Raw genomic sequence first — 24,008 nt, 5'->3', positions numbered from 1 at the left:
AATTAAAGAAATTTGTAATAATTAGTAAAATTTTAAATTTTACAATTCAACAGAAAGATCAATTTTTCATAAAAGTCAATTTTCATTCAATAATTCTAAAAATCCATCATCAATTTAAAATTTTCGATTATAAATAAAAAAAATTGACAAACAGGCGGAGTTTAATAATTAAAGACAAATTTTAAATCCTGATAAGAACACGATTTATTTTATTTTTAATTTCCTCGGTCCCAAAATAATATGATTTCAGGACTCTTATTGATAAAGTAATATCAAGTCTTTAAAACAACGGTGGTTAAAATAGTCTTTGCTAAAACTGGCTCGTACTGTTGATGCTTTATGGAAAAATATTGTTAAAATTTAAGTTCTAAATTGCTTATTTTATTTGAAAAAGTGCAGTTCAACAATTTTCCTTACATTCCAGAATTAAGTGCACAAATTTAAACCATTAAAGTTAATGATCTAAGTAAATTGAGTAAATTACACGCTCTCACTGCACCTTTTTTTGCAAACAAAAAAATGTCTTTGGAAGGTCATTGCCAACATAAATCTCCGTCTCTTTCGGTAAAAGGATGAGAAAATCGTATAACTGTACACCGAGGCGCTCTTTAATTACGAAATGAATCTACTTCGGAGGTGACATTAAGTGTCAATTTGTTATCTCATTTCTTCCCATACATTCCAATTAAAATTCGCGGAAGCTGTCATTGCTCGAAGAATGGCCAGAGGTCGTTGAACAGCGAGATTTTCGCCGCATAATATAATTGGCCCTGAAAGGTGAGAAGCCGCAGGTTCAGCAGCCTCCGGGCCTCGTCTGCGAGTGGCAAAAGAAAGTGTTGTTTTGTTATTTGTGCAGGTGGAATTCGTGGGCGCCAATTAGCGATTAATGACCTCTCGGGCCGATTTTGCGGTATTCGATGGGCACGTAAACATGGACTGGCCGCAGGTGTATAATTTTAAGCACACACAGACTGCGATTTAAATCGTTTTTTGATTGAGACAGCTAGGCGGAAAAGTGACGATCGTTAAAAACGATTTGCTGGCTATTTTCTTATTTAATTTTTCGAGGAAAATAAATATTTATTCATTCATAGCTGTCTCATTAAAAATTCAAGAAGAAATTGAAGAAATATTCAATAGCTGAATCTAGTAATTTAATGTTAATAATTTTAATTGGCTTATTTAGCAGAATTTTAGTTTCGACTGATGGTTGTGTCTAGCCTATAAACCCAAATTTTGAAAAACAAATTGACGTGTGGAAATTGTAAAAATGCGCACGATAAATTAATTCTGTTTACTTCTAGGCCTGTTTCATAAAAAACAAACAATTCTGATTAATCTGAAAAAGCATCAAATTCTATTGATTTTGAATTTTATAATAAATAAGAGATCTTTATAACATGGTCTTGTCTGCCAATGTAACAGGATTTTGAAATTGAAAATTACTCCTATTGAATTGTATTTTTCACAAAGAAAAAAAAAATCTGGTTTTTCTGAAACGGCATCAAAATTCATATTTTGAATTTTAAGAGCCATCTAAACATGGTCTAGTCTGGCCCAGGTCTGGCGACTCTGGCGATTGAACCATAATTTTGAAAATAAATACTGCCCCTAGGTAACTCGTAATATGCGCATGAAAAATTAATTCATCTGAAGTGACTAAAATCTTTTAAGCAAGTTTCACAAAAATAAATAAAAACTGATTTTTCTGATACGGCATCAAAATGTTCAAAAATTGAATTTTAAGAGTCCTTTAAACATGGTCTTGTCTGACCCAGGTCATGCCAAAGTACCAGGATTTTGAAAATAAATACTGCCCCAGGTAACTCGTAATATGCGCATGAAAAATTAATTCATCTGAAGTGACTAAAATCTTTAAGGCGAGTTTCACAAAAATAAATATAAACTGATTTTTCTGATACGGCATCAAAATGTTCAAAAATTGAATTTTAAGAGTCCTTTAAACATGGTCTTGTCTGACCCAGGTCATGCCAAAGTACCAGGATTTTGAAAATAAATACTGCCCCAGGTAACTCGTAATATGCGCATGAAAAATTAATTCATCAGAAGTGACTAAAATCTTTTCAGCAAGTTTCACAAAAATAAATAAAAACTGATTTTTCTGATACGGCATCAAAATGTTCAAAAATTGAATTTTAAGAGTCCTTTAAACATGGTCTTGTCTGACCCAGGTCATGCCAAAGTACCAGGATTTTGAAAATAAATACTGCCCCAGGTAACTCGTAATATGCGCATGAAAAATTAATTCATCAGAAGTGACTAAAATCTTTAAGGCAAGTTTCACAAAAATAAATATAAACTGATTTTTCTGATACGGCATCAAAATGTTCAAAAATTGAATTTTAAGAGTCCTTTAAACATGGTCTTGTCTGACCCAGGTCATGCCAAAGTACCAGGATTTTGAAAAAAAATACTGCCCCAGGTAACTCGTAATATGCGCATGAAAAATTAATTCATCAGAAGTGACTAAAATCTTTTAGGCAAGTTTCACAAAAATAATTAAAAAGTGATTTTTCTGATACGGCATCAAAATGTTCAAAAATTGAATTTTAAGAGTCCTTTAAACATGGTCTTGTCTGACCCAGGTCATGCCAAAGTACCAGGATTTTGAAAATAAATACTGCCCCAGGTAACTCGTAATATGCGCATGAAAAATTAATTCATCAGAAGTGACTAAAATCTTTTAGGCGAGTTTCACAAAAATAAATATAAACTGTTTTTTCTGATACGGCATCAAAATGTTCAAAAATTGAATTTTAAGAGTCCTTTAAACATGGTCTTGTCTGACCCAGGTCATGCCAAAGTACCAGGATTTTGAAAAAAAATACTGCCCCAGGTAACTCGTAATATGCGCATGAAAAATTAATTCATCAGAAGTGACTAAAATCTTTTAAGCAAGTTTCACAAAAATAAATAAAAACTGATTTTTCTGATACGGCATCAAAATGTTCAAAAATTGAATTTTAAGAGTCCTTTAAACATGGTCTTGTCTGACCCAGGTCATGCCAAAGTACCAGGATTTTGAAAATAAATACTGCCCCAGGTAACTCGTAATATGCGCATGAAAAATTAATTCATCAGAAGTGACTAAAATCTTTTAAGCAAGTTTCACAAAAATAAATAAAAACTGATTTTTCTGATACGGCATCAAAATGTTCAAAAATTGAATTTTAAGAGTCCTTTAAACATGGTTTTGTCTGACCCAGGTCATGCCAAAGTACCAGGATTTTGAAAATAAATACTGCCCCAGGTAACTCGTAATATGCGCATGAAAAATTAATTCATCAGAAGTGACTAAAATCTTTTAGGCGAGTTTCACAAAAATAAATATAAACTGATTTTTCTGATACGGCATCAAAATGTTCAAAAATTGAATTTTAAGAGTCCTTTAAACATGGTCTTGTCTGACCCAGGTCATGCCAAAGTACCAGGATTTTGAAAATAAATTCTGCCCCAGGTAACTCGTAATATGCGCATGAAAAATTAATTCATCAGAAGTGACTAAAATCTTTTAAGCAAGTTTCACAAAAATAAATAAAAACTGATTTTTCTGATACGGCATCAAAATGTTCAAAAATTGAATTTTAAGAGTCCTTTAAACATGGTCTTGTCTGACCCAGGTCATGCCAAAGTACCAGGATTTTGAAAATAAATATTTCCCCTAAGTAACTCGTAATATGCGCATGAAAAATTAATTCATCAGAAGTGACTAAAATCTTTTAGGCAAGTTTCACAAAAATAATTAAAAAGTGATTTTTCTGATACGGCATCAAAATGTTCAAAAATTGAATTTTAAGAGTCCTTTAAACATGGTCTTGTCTGACCCAGGTCATGCCAAAGTACCAGGATTTTGAAAATAAATACTGCCCCAGGTAACTCGTAATATGCGCATGAAAAATTAATTCATCAGAAGTGACTAAAATCTTTAAGGCGAGTTTCACAAAAATAAATATAAACTGATTTTTCTGATACGGCATCAAAATGTTCAAAAATTGAATTTTAAGAGTCCTTTAAACATGGTCTTGTCTGACCCAGGTCATGCCAAAGTACCAGGATTTTGAAAATAAATATTTCCCCTAGGTAACTCGTAATATGCGCATGAAAAAATAATTCATCAGAAGTGACTAAAATCTTTTAGGCAAGTTTCACAAAAATAATTAAAAAGTGATTTTTTGATACGGCATCAAAATGTTCAAAAATTGAATTTTAAGAGTCCTTTAAACATGGTCTTGTCTGACCCAGGTCATGCCAAAGTACCAGGATTTTGAAAATAAATACTGCCCCAGGTAACTCGTAATATGCGCATGAAAAATTAATTCATCAGAAGTGACTAAAATCTTTTAGGCGAGTTTCACAAAAATAAATATAAACTGTTTTTTCTGATACGGCATCAAAATGTTCAAAAATTGAATTTTAAGAGTCCTTTAAACATGGTCTTGTCTGACCCAGGTCATGCCAAAGTACCAGGATTTTGAAAATAAATACTGCCCCAGGTAACTCGTAATATGCGCATGAAAAATTAATTCATCAGAAGTGACTAAAATCTTTTAGGCAAGTTTCACAAAAATAATTAAAAAGTGATTTTTCTGATACGGCATCAAAATGTTCAAAAATTGAATTTTAAGAGTCCTTTAAACATGGTCTTGTCTGACCCAGGTCATGCCAAAGTACCAGGATTTTGAAAATAAATACTGCCCCAGGTAACTCGTAATATGCGCATGAAAAATTAATTCATCAGAAGTGACTAAAATCTTTAAGGCGAGTTTCACAAAAATAAATATAAACTGATTTTTCTGATACGGCATCAAAATGTTCAAAAATTGAATTTTAAGAGTCCTTTAAACATGGTCTTGTCTGACCCAGGTCATGCCAAAGTACCAGGATTTTGAAAATAAATACTGCCCCAGGTAACTCGTAATATGCGCATGAAAAATTAATTCATCAGAAGTGACTAAAATCTTTAAGGCGAGTTTCACAAAAATAAATATAAACTGATTTTTCTGATACGGCATCAAAATGTTCAAAAATTGAATTTTAAGAGTCCTTTAAACATGGTCTTGTCTGACCCAGGTCATGCCAATGTACCAGGATTTTGAAAATAAATACTGCCCCAGGTAACTCGTAATATGCGCATGAAAAATTAATTCATCAGAAGTGACTAAAATCTTTTAGGCGAGTTTCACAAAAATAAATATAAACTGATTTTTCTGATACGGCATCAAAATGTTCAAAAATTGAATTTTAAGAGTCCTTTAAACATGGTCTTGTCTGACCCAGGTCATGCCAAAGTACCAGGATTTTGAAAATAAATACTGCCCCAGGTAACTCGTAATATGCGCATGAAAAATTAATTCATCAGAAGTGACTAAAATTTTTTAGGCGAGTTTCACAAAAATAAATATAAACTGTTTTTTCTGATACGGCATCAAAATGTTCAAAAATTGAATTTTAAGAGTCCTTTAAACATGGTCTTGTCTGACCCAGGTCATGCCAAAGTACCAGGATTTTGAAAATAAATACTGCCCCAGGTAACTCGTAATATGCGCATGAAAAATTAATTCATCAGAAGTGACTAAAATCTTTAAGGCAAGTTTCACAAAAATAAATATAAACTGATTTTTCTGATACGGCATCAAAATGTTCAAAAATTGAATTTTAAGAGTCCTTTAAACATGGTCTTGTCTGACCCAGGTCATGCCAATGTACCAGGATTTTGAAAATAAATACTGCCCCTAGGTAACTCGTAATATGCGCATGAAAAATTAATTCATCAGAAGTGACTAAAATCTTTTAGGCGAGTTTCACAAAAATAAATATAAACTGATTTTTCTGATACGGCATCAAAATGTTCAAAAATTGAATTTTAAGAGTCCTTTAAACATGGTCTTGTCTGACCCAGGTCATGCCAAAGTACCAGGATTTTGAAAATAAATACTGCCCCAGGTAACTCGTAATATGCGCATGAAAAATTAATTCATCAGAAGTGACTAAAATCTTTAAGGCAAGTTTCACAAAAATAAATATAAACTGATTTTTCTGATACGGCATCAAAATGTTCAAAAATTGAATTTTAAGAGTCCTTTAAACATGGTCTTGTCTGACCCAGGTCATGCCAATGTACCAGGATTTTGAAAATAAATATTGCCCCTAGGTAACTCGTAATATGCGCATGAAAAATTAATTCATCAGAAGTGACTAAAATCTTTTAAGCAAGTTTCACAAAAATAAATAAAAACTGATTTTTCTGATACGGCATCAAAATGTTCAAAAATTGAATTTTAAGAGTCCTTTAAACATGGTTTTGTCTGACCCAGGTCATGCCAAAGTACCAGGATTTTGAAAATAAATACTGCCCCAGGTAACTCGTAATATGCGCATGAAAAATTAATTCATCAGAAGTGACTAAAATCTTTTAAGCAAGTTTCACAAAAATAAATAAAAACTGATTTTTCTGATACGGCATCAAAATATTCAAAAATTGAATTTTAAAAGTCCTTTAAATGTGGTCTTGTCTGACCCAGGTCATGCCAAAGTACCAGGATTTTGAAAATTTGAATGCCCCGTGGGGTATGGAAAAATTTACAAACAAGACAACAATCAAAATCAAAATAACACTAAATCGTAATTTTATTTTTATATCAAAAAGAACTAGAAAAAATTACTAGCTATAAAGATAACTTTATATCAAAACCACAAGTGGCTCAAGAAATATAAAATAATATTATAAAATAAAATATTAAGTCATGCTAGATGTGGAATAAAGCAGAACAAGCAAAAAAATTATGTAGACGATATGAAATTTAATGCGAATTTATCCTCATGCGGTCCAAACTTGTTCTCAGTAAAGAAGACAATTTTCCAAGTGACACAATATATTATATTTGTGTGGGTTTTGCACACCCAGTCAAGCACGAGATTGCAAAAAAAATGATAGATGTGGGGCCCGAAAATTATCTCGCATCACGAAGCTGTCAAACAAAATACACACTTGAATTTCAGCGGATGAATATATAAAAAAAGCGTTTATGGAATATATTTTCGGTGGGCAGTGGTTGCAGTAGAGTGAGTCATACTCGCCCTTTTTTATGCGGACAACCTTCTCGCTGTGGGCAACAATCTCATTATTCACGAGAGCATTACTCTCGACACATTTTGCGGCTGGACTCGCGCCAACCAGAACTCCTTTTTGAACGAAATTTATATATATTATATAAATAAATATATCGGTTGGCAATTGAGTCACGAACGGGTTCCACGCGCTGACATTATTACTTCTTTCCTGCTCATGTTATGTGTGGGGGGCGTAATTAGAATGCGTTGAACTCTATCGGAATTCACTCGATTGCGCATTAGATTAGAAATCGAGCTGAAACTTGATCGTTTTTTTTTTTAGTTAATTGTCACAGTACTTTCATAAATTGTCCCTTTTTTAATCCTTACGAAGGAAAATGCTGAAAAAATGTGGTGGAAACCGAAAGTTCACTCATCTCACTTTGCCGGAAGTGCTTTTCGCGCCTCACGATTATTTGCGCATAACAAAAAGAAATTAAAGGCATTCCCATGAACGTGCTCGCGAACCCGCAGCGTAAAATCGAATTTTCGTAACGATCAAGCGCGGTGCTTTTGTCGACAACAACCAACCGTGTTTAATTGCGATCGATTTCCGCCTCCAAATTTACCTTTGAAGTCTGCACATGACAAAATTCAATTAGAGAATAATAGGCTTAAGTAAATAATCTGAAAAATTCTGCCTTTTATCAAATTTTGTTTCTTTTTTGTATTATTTTAGCAAAAAAAAATTGCAATTTATTTTTAAATAAATTAGTAAAATATATGTAGGTTTTTAATCGCAAATGAAATAATAATGTCGAAAAATACTTCATAATAAAAGTTCACTTCACATTTTCCAGTTACGAATTAATTTAAAAATATTATTCTCTAGTTTACATATTTTAATATTTTATTAAAAAATGGAAACGAACAATTCTAATTATGTCTCTTCTAATTTTAAATGATTTTTTTATCTTATTATGCCCTCCTTTTCTTTTTAAATTTAAATTGTTAATTAACCATTATTAATTACCAATCAACCTCTTTTTATTCTCATCTCTGATTGCGAGTTTATATAAAAATGTCTAAGGAACAAAATTTAATTGATGGTGAGACTTTTGAAAGAAAACAAAACCCTTCGTCGAATCGAAATTGGATGAAATCTTAGGCTCGGAAAGGCAAATGAGGTCACAAGCAGTCACGAGAGCCTCTCTCGGAACCAGCTATCTTTCCAGCCTCTCTCTTTCGTTCGCCGGAGATATCTTTGCCTGCGCGTTCATCTCTTGCTAGATGCATTAATTCTCCTCAAACGGAGCCGCCTTCCTCCTTCCTTTTTCGCCAATACACGTCAACAAGCAAACAAGTGAAAATGTTTATTTTCGGCCGCTAGGTCAAAAGTTCGCTGTAATTAAACGTTTTGAAATTGAATTGATGGAAGTTGCGTGCGAAAAAGTTTGTGTTTAAACAAAACGCTTTTTATCGAATTGATTAGCGCTGAGAGCAATTATGCTGTAAAGAGCAGGCAGCAGGTACTTCTTATCGACTTTCTTTTTTTATATTTTGATAATAATGTTTCTCTCTCTCACTTACAAATGCATGTTTAAGCGCCTCTTATGGTTAGTTTCTCTGGATGAGAGTTTGCGTGTCTCAACCTTTTGATGGAAAGGCGCTGCAATTTTGAAATATCCACAGATTCCATTAGTTTTATATTGAAGTGAAATAAAAATAAAAATCCATAATTAAACATCAATATTATAAAAGATTTAAATCCTTCCTTATTGTTTATTAAATTGTCTAATTTTGTAATAATTTGAAATAATCATGATTTGAAAATAAATTTGGATTAAATTGTATTCCTTCTTTCTCAAAGCCAGAAATTAAATTAGAAATTGATAATTCAAATTTTAATTAACTCATTAAAATACATCTGGAAATTATTAAAGGCCATTTATTTAAATTACAGTAATTTTAGTAGTTTTTTCATAAGAATTTTGAACCAGAGCAATCTGAAAAATTGGAATAGTTATTGCTCTTATTCATCGAAAAATTAAAACTTAAAATTAATAACAAAACTTCAAGTTTATTAAATTGATTTTTTTTACTCCAAACTAGTTAAATCTTTATTTAATTTTTCCCTGTAATATAATTTTCATAACAATAATGAAACAAAAAATTAAAAAATTCATGGTTTTAAATAGAAATTTCTTATTTTCTTCATTCAAACCATTCAAACTATTTTTTGTTTTATAAAATTTCAATGTTCCAATTTAACAAAATAGAAAATTTTAAATTATTCCATTGTGTTTATTTTATGTTATCATCCATTCTAATCTTTCAAATTTAAGTACCTATTTTTATTATATTTTCCTCTCTCACTCCGTATTCATTAGACGTCATTAATCCTCCTCTCTTCTCATTCTATTTATCTGCATATTCGCACTGCCGATCTCCCTTCGCTGCACGCGTGCATTGTTCCAAGCTGCTCCATTTACGTCCCACTATAATTATGCACGCAAATTACAAATCGGTTCGAACGCGCGCGTGCCTCTCTCGTTCATATCGCACACTCTGAATTTATATTATTTCGTCAAACTCAAAAAACATAATGGGAGAGAAAGAGATAATCTCGGTCAGAGAAAAATGAACGCACCAAACTCTGCTCATCCTCTCTCGATCACAAAACAGCTGATACCGATCTCTCATTCTCTTTTCACTCGAACACATTCCGTGCGCTTTTCTCTTTTGCCGAGAACAACACACAATGCAATAATTAGCATGCAGGTGTAATTAGACCGAGAGTGTCATACCGACGGACGTGACTCTTTTCAACGCCGGCAAGTATAGAAAGAAAAAAAAACGGTTTTGTTTTTCTAGATAAGAGAGATGGTTTGGGATGTGTGTCTAGTTATGGAGAAATTTCGCTACGACACGAGAGAGTGAAAAATTGAACTAGAAAGAAAAACGCACGCCTAGCCGAATCGGCCTTTTATGTAAATTATACACGGCGGATTTCGTGGAAAGCAGATTTCGATATGGAGCATCCAACAAAATATTTAAAAAAAGAGTGAAACCAAAAAACTTTAATAGAATCAATAAGAATGAGAAAAGTGTGAAAAATCTCCTGTGATGCATAAAATCTTTAAAATTTCTAAACTTTTAATTTTCCCTTTTATTCCACAGAATATGAGATTTTATAAAAATTCTGTTTTTATTTTTCTCATTAATTTAAATTCAAGTTGTAGAAAACAAAATGAAACTCGAACCATCAAAAATCTATAATTTTAAATATTGATATTAAGGGTAATTTTTTTATTCCATTTTATTTTTCCAAATTAAGTGGGGTAGCTTGAAGTTGATATATTGAAATTTTCATGAATTTTAATCGGGATGATTGTAGAAAAAAATATTTATTAAGGAAATTCTCAAAGAAAGCAACAAAATGTGGCTCTCATAATAAATTTTATGAAAAAAATTTATAATTAATTAATATACAAATAAAATATTATTCAAATCATGGTACTTATTTTTAGCTGTATTTCTAAATCGTCCCCTCCTTTTCTGGTTTTTACTGTCACATTTTTACAATCAACTTTTGAACTTAACGATAATTTTGTATTTAAGTAAGTGAGATTGGAATCCGGCCATTTCAGGACTGAATTAATTCACGGCACGCTCGGCATTGAACTTGCGTCGGGAGAATTTTTTTCTTGCAGCAGATCGCTTACAATTGACCGGTTCGTTGCAATCAGTGCGTGAATTCAAATTAGCTTGTGCAACAAAAGGATGCTTCCGAGAACCGCGGCTGCATTCTTCTCTCATTCAAACCAAAAGCAAAAATTTCCGCCGGGGGGAAATGTTTTGCTCTCCGTCTCCGAGTAATTACAATTTTCGTGCTAATTTCTCCGAGAGGCACGAGCAGTGCTGATGAAAAAGGAATATTGTGTGCTGTTTATCGTGCATCTGATAATTTCTAATGTTCATATAAGGCTGAGAGATGCTGCGCCGCGTGTGGAAAAGAAATCAACGTGCCACTTCTTTTCTGCCTCTTTTGATCGCGAGATGACAACCAACTTCTTTGACAGTTTGTTTCTGTTTATTTTCTTCACAATGTTGCTCAACCTGAGGATATTCCTCTTTATAAAATAAATTTTTCATAAAATTGTTCCAAAAAAAATGTATTAAAATTGGACAAATAAAATGTTTTAAAGAAATTTATTAAAGATTTAAAATTGTTCTACATTTTAATTTTAAAAAGTTCTTTCCTCCTAAAATCCATAAAATTGTTTAAAATTCATCCAAATTCATCTAATTGACCAAAAAATCTGCCAAAATAACTCACGACAAAACAATTAAAATCCATTTTCAAATATTTTGATTTGTTAAAACTAATTTTTTCTTTTTGATCGGCCTCAACTTCAATTGCAGTTTTTTTTTTTAAATCAAAGAAAGTATGAAAAAATGTATTTAAAAGTGTTAAAATTATTTGCAATTTTTTCCTTAATTGGATTAAAAGAGAAATGTTTCGATCTTAACGAGTTGATATATAATTTTGTGGTCCGCGGCTAATTTTCTTTTTTACTTAATCTTTAAGTGTCGCAGTGTGTAAATGGGTTGTTTGTCTTTGTTTCTTTCTCAGTTAGTCACCCGCTCCCGTTATCACGTGTGGAACGCTTTGGAATTTTTCTTCGCTTTGTTGCGGGAACGACAAGATTTTTAATTAGATAAGAAAAGCGCTCACAGAAGAGAGATACATTTTTCTTTGTCGGAAGCGAAAGTGCATACAGAGTGAGCGAAATTGTGCGAGTGGAATATTTTATCTATGCTTGATTTGTTGGCAGCGAACGAATCGCTTAACCGATTCATTAGGTTTTGTAAAAAGTGTCCCACATCAAGGCTAATTGCGGCACCGCCAACTCAGCGGGAACAAAAAGCCGCCACCGCGGGACACCGAAATAGAAACTTTTCCATTTGCACACACGCAAAAGTAAAATCGGTGTCCTTTATTGTCACCTTTCTTTCCTCACTTAAAAGTTTAAAAAAGAAAAAAAAACACAATTGCAACGAGAAAACAAGAAACACTAAAACAGTACAACTTCCTAATTTTTGAGGTGGTGAGTTCAACGCCTGATTTTTCGACTCGCTCTCCTTTTCTGAACAGTTAATTTGTTTCTGCAGAGATAATTGATTAACACGCACTGATTCGTCATTAAGCGAAGAGGTCATTAATATGCGCGCGAATTAAAATTTGGCCGAAAACGCTTAACAATTTTGTGAATTTTTTTTATAATTTCAACCAAAATTAACGCAATTTTAATGAAAATTTTACTTCTGAAAATTTAAAAATATTACCAAGAAATATTAAGTTGTCCAATTAATTGAAATTGATATTATTTTAAATTTGTGATTTGATGAAAAGAAGAAAGATCAGCTTTAAAATAGCTCCAAATTTTACTATGTTTGTATGCAAATAATAATTATAAATGCAAAGAAATTTAACATTAAGTGCTTTAAATATTAATTGATTCAAATCAAGTAATTTCAACAAGATGGAACCATTATCTGTAATTATTGGCGAAATTTTTTTGTAATTTCAACCACCATTAGTTTAAAAATGTCAATAATGACTTCTTGAAATTTGAAATGTAAATGAAATCACCAAGCACGCAAATAATTTTTATGTTTTTTTTTCTATTTAAAATTTTAAACTGCAAACTAGATTTACAATTTTTCAATCCGTTGTGAAAAAAAAGTAAAGCGACTATTGTTAAGTCTAATCAAAAGGTTTGTTGTTCTAAAGATGTGTTTTTAAATTTGATTGAGATTCTTGCTAGTGGTGGTTCCGGTTTTTACTGCCAAACATTCAGTTTCCTAATAAACGCATTATTAAATTTGATATTAACAGAATTGCTGTAAAAATTGAACGATTAAAGATTTATTTAATCAAACTTTTAACACTTAATTAATTTAATTTTGTTCACCATAATCATTTTTAATGATAAATAATATTATAATTTATAAAACTAAAACTTTTGCAAGGAGAAAGATTTCAATTGAAGTTTTGGATTTTGCAAACAATTTCTAGTTCGAAATTTTCCAATTTAATTTATTTAGGTATTGCATCTTTGAATTCCTCCTTGTGGAACAAAACAAGCGTGCGCATTATTAAGCTCGTGCAAGTTTGAAACGAATTTATCTACGGGCAAACTACACATATAACATGTAAAGCGACGTTTGTCCGACTCTCTGCGGCTGATAATAGCGTGCTAAGCGGTAACGGTACCTGACCGTGTTCGCTCGTCGCTCCTTCCGCGCCAGACACCAGGTCACAAAGGCTCGGCCCATTTGATAATATGCAAGTGTGCTTTTTTTTTCACTCCGAGCAGAGGACTTCCTCAATAAAAATATGAGAGAGGATTTTTTTTCCCAATCTGCTCTGTAATTAGTCCGGTAACAATGCGCCTCCGGCCCTCCGGTGTGAATGCGTTGGAAAGGTGCTGATTTGCATTCAATGATAAATCTAATAATAATTCAACTGCAATATAATAATTGTTATGCAACCGGTCGCTCGCAGGCGAAATGCCATTATAATTAATAGTGTCGAGAAAATTGCATTCAAATGAGTGCAGTTCACGGAGATTGCGCAAGTGCAGCACGACGGGTTCAATAAAATACGGCAAATTAACTTTTCGCAATCTATTTATAGCTCGGGGATATAAATAAATTCCAATTTTGATGGAAACAATTTTTAATATCGATAGATTTGCAAATTTGCATCGACGTTTCAGTAAGTTGGTTTCAAAAATTAAAAAAATAAATAAATAAAAGTACAATTTTTAATGATTTCCATTTGACGGTATTTTCAAAATAAAAGAGCATTTTATGCAATTTTTACCACTTTTTATGAAATATTTGGATATTTTTTTTTAAACAAATATTTAGTTGCTAAAAATGTAAAGGAAAAGAATAGAAAATTGTATAAAAGAAGAAACTTCTTTAAAAAACTGTTTCTTTGTAACATTTTTCTTCAAAATTTCGTCTGTTTTTGGATGATTTTGATGATTTTTAAACTTTTCTTTCCATTTTACACGATTTTACGATGATGAGGTATAAAGGAGCAGAAAAAATTGTGTTGATTAAAACTTTAGATTTCAATTTATATAAATATTGTTTATATTTATCGTTTTTAGTTTTTTTTTTTTTAATTAATTCATTAATATTTTATACCTTTTTTCAGGAAGATCACTCTATAGTAATTGAAATCGGATCGTGCTAGAAATAAACAGCCTCTTGATTCTTGCTTAGTTACTCGACTCTGGGCTCGCAAATCCTTGACGTAATCGTTCTCTGCGCGAAAGGGCAAGGCAGGAAATCGGAAACTGGATTAAAGGAGACACGCGTGTGTTGCAAAGAGAGTGGGAGTATATTTTTTATCGGGATAAAAAATCTAACGGAACCGCCATGCTGGCCGAAATTTGGCACAGTTGCCGGCCAGTATACGAGAAAGGGGAGATAATCGTTATGTAATGAGCGAGCCGGCTGCAGAAACAATTATAAAAGCACGCGAACCAGAAGAGGATGATTTCGAGAGGAAGAAGAAATGAAGAAAGGCCTCGATTCTATCATTCTTGAGAATAAATGAAATGAGAAAAAAATGTAAACGACCCAGTTGGCCTGGATAGTCGCGCGCGCAATTCGCGCTTTATTGCATCACTACTTGCTGGCGAGGATGCATAAAATAAAAGAGTTGGCTGCTCGCATTGTGCAAAATAATGTGTGGATTACTTTTGCGAAAGGGTTACATTCACGTGTGGGCAGAGAAGAAGAAGTCGTGCCGAAGACGAGCCGGGCAAAATTATTGCGCGCTCAGCAGGAGAGACGCGTGAGTTGGATATTATTTGCCGAGCGGGTCCAATTCCATAGCCCACATTTCGGTTAATTGCGAGAACGAATGCTGGCCTCTTCACGAATAGAAATAATTTACGAAAAAATAAAATCCACAGTTTCGAGTAAAAAAAAAATGGGCCGCCAAAGTATTAATTTCATTTAAAAAGATGCACAGACGATTGTGTTGCAAATTCCAAATTTAAATCATTTCATTTTGCTCCTGTCTTTAAAAGTGAGGAAAAAATAGAAAATAATTGCAAAAAAACTGGATTTTAGCCTTTTTGAAAGTTCCATTGCTAAGAATTGGCCTAATTTACACAAAATTTCACAGCATATATATAAAAATATGAAAACACGGAGAAAATGGGGCTTGATTGGCAATTTTTTAATTGCGTAAAGCCATGTAAAAGGGTTATTTTTTACTCCACAGCACAAAATTGAGTCAAAATGGGGCAATAAAAACAGATTTGACTCTATCTGAAGCTTCTCGTTCTCATATACATACCGATAAAAATTTAAAAGATTTAAATGCTAAATAGAGCTTTATTTTAGCTGAAAATTGAAAAACTCCTATTTAAATGTGAAAAACTTTTAACTAATGATTTTTTACAATCCTCTAATTTTCTAAAAAATGAAAATCCAATAAACCTCAAGGAAAACCTACAATAAATTCAATTCATATTAAAATAATTATTTTTAAATTAATGAAATTTAATCTGCATGATTTTTATTATAAAAAACTTCTGCAAACTGATTCTCACTTTATATTGTTCTATAAAAAAAAGAAATAAATGAAAATAAAAACTACACAATGAAAAAATAATGTAATGTAATTAAAAAAATCCTCTTGTTATTTCAAAGTGTAATAAATTTAATCCTCTCCCCTTTCCAAATTCGGCTATTTTTTTTGTGTAAAACGATTTGGGTATTTCACATAAATCTAAATTTTACAGCTTTTATATTCTCATCTGCTGACATTTCATTCCAAATTCAGCATCAAAGGCTGCCCACGACGACACCCGCTCGTTTTCCATTTAAACCCAAAATTAGACCTGCCTGAGTCTCTGTCTATCTAAATCGACGCCTTTCGATTCCTTTCTCGTCGCGCCGCCGATCGTGAGCGGCTCGCGCCCAACTCACACACACAATCAGTCAGTCAGTAAAGCACAGTTAAAATATTTACGAATTTGCGGTCAGGCGGCTGTTAAAAGGGTCTAAAGTGGGCTATCCGCAGAGGCGTGGGCCACAAATAAAGACACACGCGAAGAGAATGCCGCTTTCCGAGCCATCCCGCCCACCTTCACCTCGCTTCAATTCACAATTTACGAGAGAGACGTACGTGTAAGCAAAGCGTTTATGTTTTGTTCTCGTGCCTAATTGGAACACAAGAGGGCCTTTTTCATTTTCTTCTAAATTGCATCCTGCTCGCTCGCCAGATGAAAAATAAGGCTGACCTCTCGCCTATATAATAATATTCGAGTTGAAATTGGATTCCACGTGCGCGAGACGCAAAATGTCCTTCACACTCCACAGGCCGTCGTACATAAAATGTTTTATTGCATACCCACGGGGAATTTGAAAGGGTAGAGTGTAAAATGGAATTCTGCAAAGATTTTAAGTTTTAAATATTAAGCACTAAATAAAAATAAATTGAAAGAAGGAAAAAATAAAATTTAAATCGAATTCTTACGCAATTAAATAAAATAATATGTTTGTAGAATTTAAAAAATTTTAGGTGTCTATGTTTTGAATACAGCTTTCAGTTTTTTTTAAAACTTGGTTGATTGAAGAGAGCCAAGATATTAAATCATTTTAAGTTGACAATCATTAGTTAAAAAGTATAGTTTATACACACAATACAATAAAGGTCAGGTCACAAACAATCACTGACCTCTAAAACCTTAATTAATAATTAAAATAATTTTTACCTTTAAATAATATTCTGAAAATCCAATTTCAATGTTTTAGATCTTTGTAAAACGATTATAATATGTTTTTGAAAATAATTTTTATACAAAAATTGACAGAGTTATAAATTTTTGAATTTCGTGAGCAGACCAAGGGAACTTACAAAGCTAATAAACCTTCCCAAATATTTTTCTGACAACGAAAGCATTAATTTTTCTTAAATCCATTTAAATTGTTTCGCAATTGTCTTTAAGGAAATGACTATGATTTTCTGAAAGTTTTCGAATGTGTTCTTAAAACTTTTAATGGTCCAGAAATGATACAATTTCATTTTATTTCATTTTTACCGATTTTTACTTATGCGATTCAAACTAAAGAATAATTAGTTCTCTTTTATTTCAGAATAAATTTTCCTCTTCAGCCAACTGAATTCTTTTACTTTTTTGTTGCAAAATAATTAAAGAGTACAATAAAAAAATGTAGGTTGAAATTGAGTTTCGGGGGAAAGAGGAAACTCGCCGCCTCGGTGTGCTGCTTCTTGCAAATGAGCCGCCGGTGTGGAGCATAAATTATTATTATTCACACATATAATAAAAAAGCACACACGGTTTAAAGTGGCGTGGCACGCGCAACCTGAGAAGGGCGGCATCAGGGTTGAGTGACCTGACGCCCGCCCGCCTCCTTGACGGCACCGGGGGACAAATACTTAAAGGCAGCCGAGTGCATCAGTCACGACTGCGCGTGCATGCCGAGCTAAAAGACTAATAAAAGACATAAGGGCAGCAGATGCTCTACACGTTATAAAATACAATTTTGTGCCCACACGACGGAACACAAAGCGCGTCACGACTCTCTTTCTGCGCGAAATATGCAGCTTTGTTCGGCGATTTTATTTTTACATTTTCTCCCGGCAATGCATTGTGCGGATTTGAAGAAGAGGAAGTTTGCGTGCTTCAATGGTCACAAATGGCGTAACGGCGCTTTTCGGAATGCAGAATTGAAAATTATTTTTTATTATATTACGAGATTCGCCAGAGGTTCAATGCCAGTGGTTAACGAACTGCCTTCACAAAATTGCAATGAGAATGAATTCTCGTTTTGAATGAAAGGGTGATTTGATGGTTCAGACTAGAGGAAGAGGTTGATTAGGCGAATTCAATCAGAATGATCATCTATTTGGCTGCCACAGCATTCTTTTGTCATGACACGTGCGAAATTAATGCTGTGCAAATTGATAAAATACTTGATTTTTCAGGTTCTAAAAATCTGACTGATATAAAATTAATTTTTCTGATAATTTTTCTTCAATATTTTTTATGTCTCATCAGTTTGTACTAACTTAAAATTTGATGATATTCTTTTTCAAAAGGATTGGATTAAATTTTCTTGAGAGATCAAAATTTGAAATAAGAGAATTAAGGACACACAAGATTGATTTTTGATGAGAATGGTCCTTGAACAAATGCAATAATTTAGAGCTTTAAAAGTTGCATTTTCAAAGTATTCTTAATTATTTCAATGAAAATAAGATCTATGAATTAATTCTGAAGCACAAAAATCGTCAGTTTATTTTCTAAATTCACCAATAAAAGCACGAATCATGCAATTTTGAGCAAATAAATTTATATTAAAAATTATTTAAAACAGACTAAATTGACTTAAAATAAGTTTTAATGTTTATAACCAGCTTAAAGAAGACAAATTTTTTGGAACAAAACTTGCTTAAGATTCAATTTTCTTGAAAATCACTTATTTAATATTCCAAAATTTGCAGTATACGCAAAACATGTTATAGTTTTATTTTAAATTATTTTATAATTCAAATGAACTCACAAATTGACTAAATAATTGAACAGATTTCGAATTAGATTAGAAAGTTGTAGAGAAAATTTTATAAAATTATGTAGGATTTCTTTTTCTATAAAAAGTTCGAATTCATTTTTAAACGTTTTGCAAATAACATACTTTTTTTGTAATTTTCGTTAAAAAAAACTCGTTTATTTATTTTATTTTTAAATTTAAATCGTCAATTTTATACATGTTAAATTACTTTTTTAATTTCTCAATTTTTTCTACGTTTTTTTTACTATGAAATTTTAACATGAACAAAATAATGAGCGTCTATTTAATCTCACCTAGAAATCAGCGCGCCAAGCCGTTTATACAGACTAACTAACTGCTGGTCAGGGCGTGCATATTTTCCCATCCTTCAAAACGCACTCGCTCGCGTCCCTTCTTTTTTTCAAAAACACATTGTGAGAAACGAAGGCACCAGGACCTTCCTTTCTTTCTCTCTTCGTCTCATTTAAAAATTCTTTTCATTCTAATGCTCGGCGTCTTTCTCCGCGGCTGCAAACGTCCACCTTTAATTTTTTTAATTTCGTGGGAAAGTCCCAGTTGCTCGGCAGCCTCGTTTAGAAATTCAGATTCTCAAGCCAATGTAAAAAAGCGAATTTAGCATCGAGGAAGGAATTTTCGAAAACGAGCTTCGCATCGCTCCGCTGATTTGAAAAAGATCGGATTGCATAGTCAGGGTGAGGCGAGATTCGGTTTCGCGTCCTGCCGCCGCTTTCGTTACCTCGAGCGGATCGGGTAAAAATGCACAATACCTGCTGACTGCTTATTCTTGTCGGTTGGCGTCAATTAGGCCGTGAGCATAAGGTGAGCATACCTGAAACAAGCGAGCAGACATTTTATATTTATTTACGGACTGCCTTCGTTCTTGGAAATTCAAGAAGCTGTTGGGAGGTCTGATTTTCCAGACTGTTATTCAACATCAGGAAGAATATATATAAAAAGTTGAAATTGCAAGAGTGGAGAGAGAAAAACATAGCGGCTTGTGGTTTGAAAACGAGTTAAAAGCTGTGTAAACTGAGACCTAACTTGGAATTTATTTAAATCATTATTACGTAACTCGAAGCAAAAATTTGAGATTAAATTTCGTAAATTACGGTTAAGTTTGTGGTGAATTTGTTATCCTGAAATTACTTTTGAAATTTTTTAATAATAATGGCTGTATTTTGATTAAAATCAGTACCGACGTTTATTGAAGATCAAATATTAAAGTTAAATTTTATCATTTATTTGATTTTAAATGTGGAATTTGGAAAAAGATGCTCCCATTTTTTTTTTTACAAAATCAAGAATATTTCAAACTAATCTGGGCCTTTTTTTAAAATAAAAATTATAAATAGATTTTGCAATGAAATAAAGAGCAATACGTTTTTTTTATGAATTTAATGAAATCGACTTCCGCTGATTATGCGTTAAAAATTTCGCACCACTTTTCTTTCGTAAGTCGCAGAGGTGCCAACAAAGAAACCGGCGAAACACAAAAAGCCGCTTTTGTTTTTAATCAGCATGCGAAATGACACAGATAAATTAACACGCGACACATACAAAGAAGGTCGGCCCGTCGCGAAGGGACAATAACCAAACTTTTCATAACATATAATTCTCCCACAACACTTTAAGTGCAGAAATCGAGCCGCAGGAAACGGATATTGGCATCCAGCTGAAAAAATATATTTCCTTTCCGTCTCGTTCTCGCCACGCCTGAATTCCTCCAAGGTTTTTTTTTTGAAAGATTGCTCGGACAGATTCATATATATTAGTGAAGTAATTTTGTACGAAATTAAAAGGCCGAGGTGCATAAGAAGAAAAGGGTGCACCCGGAATATCGAGAGCTGCATAAATGCTTTTCGCTCGCTTCGGCCTCGGCGAGCATTCAAGGTGAGCAACATTGGAGCAATCACACTTACTCTTTTGTCCAACCCGTGCTGGCATTCTACATTAAAAGGTGCCCATTCCTCATGATAAATATGGCACACGAAACTGCCGTGTTAATGGAGAATGCAAAATTATTAAATTTAAAATTGAAAAATTATTAAAATTGTAAGACATTCAAAAATTTATCGAAAATGACATTTCAAATTAAATTGTTATGATTTCAAAAACAAATTTAATATGGCTTTTATAAATGTTTTTATTTAATTCAACTCAATTTAGTTACCGTTTTTATCTGTAATTTTAATTACTTCAACATAATATATCAAGATTAAATTTCATTTATTATTAATATATTTTTTTTCTTCAGATCCGGGAGTGAATGGATTCGTAAACAGCTGCGTGCCTTATTTCTCGCGGCCGCCCCGCCCTTGCAAGGGCCGCGAGTGGGTGGGTCAGAGATTGTGTGACGACAGCATTCGCACACCGGACTGAAACTATACAAGAGCCGTACGCATAGATGGATACTTTCAACTTTTCAAGTGTGAAGTAATGTTGCCCTCCGCCGACCGCATTCCTTTCGGGACGGACCGAAAATAAAATTAATCAATGTTTTATCGATGAAATTCCAAATTAAAAAGGATGAAATTTCATAGGGAGAGCAAAAATCACTTTAAATGCAACCGGCTGCATCCCTCTGTCAGGCGTGTTGCATAACTCGTTATTTGAAATATCTTAAAAAAAATTCGAAATAATTAATTAGGAAAATCGTGTTGAGAGCAAGATAATTAATTTTAACCACAAGAACAATCAAGATGAGTCATTAATGGCTAATCTCTCTTGATCTTGTTTTTTCCTCTCCTTTTAATTACTTCGCTTCACCGGCCTGCATCTGCATCGATCTGCATCTCTCAAAATGTAACGGCTGCACCTTTAACGAATTGCAAATGTTGGACGAGCTTTCGTCTCTCGCGGGTTCAATCACCGCCGGTTGAGAAGAACAAGAGTGGCAATCAACTTCCGTTCCTGCTCGACTCACTGCCCCTGAGTGTGTGTCCGCGAGCTGCGTTTTCCTCCAGGTGGTGTGTTATTAGCCGTCAAGTCATTATCGCCGCCACAACGTGTACCACCTGCCGAAATCAATCGCCTTGAACTTCACTCGTAATTATTTTGCTTTACATAATAACACCTGATTTATATTCAAATTTTTTGTCCGAGCAAGAATAATATGAAAAATAAAGAATGTAAAAATATGATAATTGAATATTTGAAAGAATTTTTGTAAAAATTTGGACAGTTTTAGAAATTGGACAAACAAAAGACAATATTAATTATCAAAATTATGATTTAATATAAGATTTGAGTTTTTAAAACATTATTTTTCTTAAAATCGAGAAATTTCCTGAATAGTTTTCAAAGCTGGAACCGCCTCGTAAATCTTTTTATTTTATCAAAATCCTTGAGACCTTTGTGAGTCTCACACAATTGATTTTTTATCTCCTTTATGGAAATGCTGGTGGTTCTTTTTTTTTATTCTCTTTAATCCCCGATTCCAGCACCTTGAAACAAATCATAATAGCGAACCTTCAACGCTCTCGGCGCTCTGCCCTTTTAATTGAAAAGCTTTCCAGGCGTGGCCAAATGCAATTGAAATCGCAAGAAGTTTTCCCAACAAGTTTTTTTTAAATGTTACACTTTACACAATATGCATTCAATTATAACGAAAGCAACAACAATTGCATCGGTTTTATCAGATTGGATGCTACACAAGCCATTTCCGGCTCGACCTCTTCTCGGACTTTCTTTCTTTCTCCATCTCCGTGTTTTCTTTCTCTTATTGTTGCGTTAGCATATGTGTTGGTCAACAATGAACGAAAACGGTGCGCGTTATCGCGACGTGTAGATCGAGTCTACGATAATCTCGTTTTCGGCCGCACTGGTTATGACGACGTGTTGCTGCCAAACTTCATGCTCACTGGTTCAAAAATGAGAAACTTATGTAACAATGCGGGCCTAATCACGCTTTTGTCTTTTAGTTTCGGGAAATGAGTCTGACAACGACCTGGCAGATGCAGTGGATTATATATTTAGTTGTGAAGTTGCTTTGATAAATGTGATACGGTTGCACACGTGGTTTTAATTCCTTAATAACTTTTTTATCTTTACGAATGAAAAACTCATTTGTTGTAATAATGAGTTGCGAATCCGAATTTGTAATCTCAACAAGACATCTAATAAAAGGAAGACTTGGCGTTTGAGGTTAATTTCTTCTTCTGGGTTTTTCAGTTAAAACATAATAATCTTCAAAGAATCAGGTAAAATTGAGTCTATTTTAACACATTTAAAATCGTTATAAACTATCTAAAAATTATTGTGACAAAATAAGTTTACAAAATAAAGAAAAATTAAAAATCAATTGTTCTAAAAGCAAACATTTGCATGAATCGCATTGAAAGTGTTGATTATTTTAATTGAAATTCCGTGTAAATGGTGAATGGAAACTTTTTAATTCGAATTAAGTTCAAAAACGTTCCAAACTATAAAATAAAAAACTGAATTAAATAAAAATTTGCAAAGGAGCGGATACTTCAATATTTGAACTGTTTTAATACAAAATGAATTAATAGGTTTTAAAAATCGACCAAAATTGCTGAGATCCGTAAAAATCATACAAAAATATTTTCAAATTCAATAAATATATATACAATGATTGCTTTACATTATTTTCTTTAAATTTGAAAATTTTTATTTAGGATGAATCATTTTCTGAAGATATAATGTCAATAGCCAGAAGAAAAGTCAGGTGTTTTTTCGTCAGAATCACGGGATGGTCCTACCTTCAAAAAGTGAAACTCTAAAAGTGTTCTAATTTAAAGATAACACCCGCACGGCAATTGAATTGTAAACAAACACGACATACGGCCCTGTAAACTCGCGCTCGAATAAAAATACACAATTGAACACATGATTTCCTCATTCCTCCTCGATCCGAACACACGAACTTTTTTCCTTTCTGTCTGGACGGAAATTCGGCAGACTTTTTGAGCGATCGAGAGAGTGAAGTAAAAGTTAAAACGTCGACCTCTGATCAGGCGTGACTGACGCTAAAAAATTATTAATCGGCATGTTTGAAACTTGAAAGTGCAGCATAATGGCCAGCGCTGGACGTCTCGGCGAAGAATAAGAAAGTCCCCGCGGCAGGTGCATTGTGTTTCAATATTTGAATTCGATCGCCATTAATCTGTCCTGTCCGCGCGATCCACATTTAATATACAATGTTGATTATTATTTGCTCTCACTTTTCACGAGGCACACGCATGCACTGTGTATTAATAAAACAGGCCGTTAATTATGATAATTTAGAAATGTTTGAAGAAAGAGTGGAGAGCGCGTCGGTGTGCAACTCGATCTCACGTGCT

The 24,008-nt window shown here is 33.1% G+C and overlaps 1 protein-coding gene across 2 annotated transcripts in view; it reads right to left on the bottom strand.

Annotated features, from left to right (window-relative positions):
* The window catches only part of LOC132204126 (uncharacterized), a 61,725-nt gene that overhangs the window by 23,912 nt on the left and 13,805 nt on the right, over positions 1 to 24,008 (bottom strand). The window contains exon 2 of one of the 2 annotated variants that reach the window (XM_059632408.1): positions 19,473 to 19,534. The exons of the other annotated variant lie outside the window; for it this stretch is intronic. The gene's annotated coding sequence lies outside the window, so the exon portion shown is untranslated. The remainder of the gene's footprint in view (positions 1 to 19,472; positions 19,535 to 24,008) is intronic. 2 annotated transcript variants of the gene reach the window in all.

This window comes from Neocloeon triangulifer, unplaced genomic scaffold (assembly GCF_031216515.1).
Source record: "Neocloeon triangulifer isolate White Clay Creek 2 clone unplaced genomic scaffold, ASM3121651v1 ptg000022l, whole genome shotgun sequence".
NCBI lineage: Eukaryota > Metazoa > Arthropoda > Insecta > Ephemeroptera > Baetidae > Neocloeon > Neocloeon triangulifer.
The sequence above is the reverse complement of the archived record's forward strand: the minus strand, read 5'-3'. Positions and strand labels throughout refer to the sequence as shown.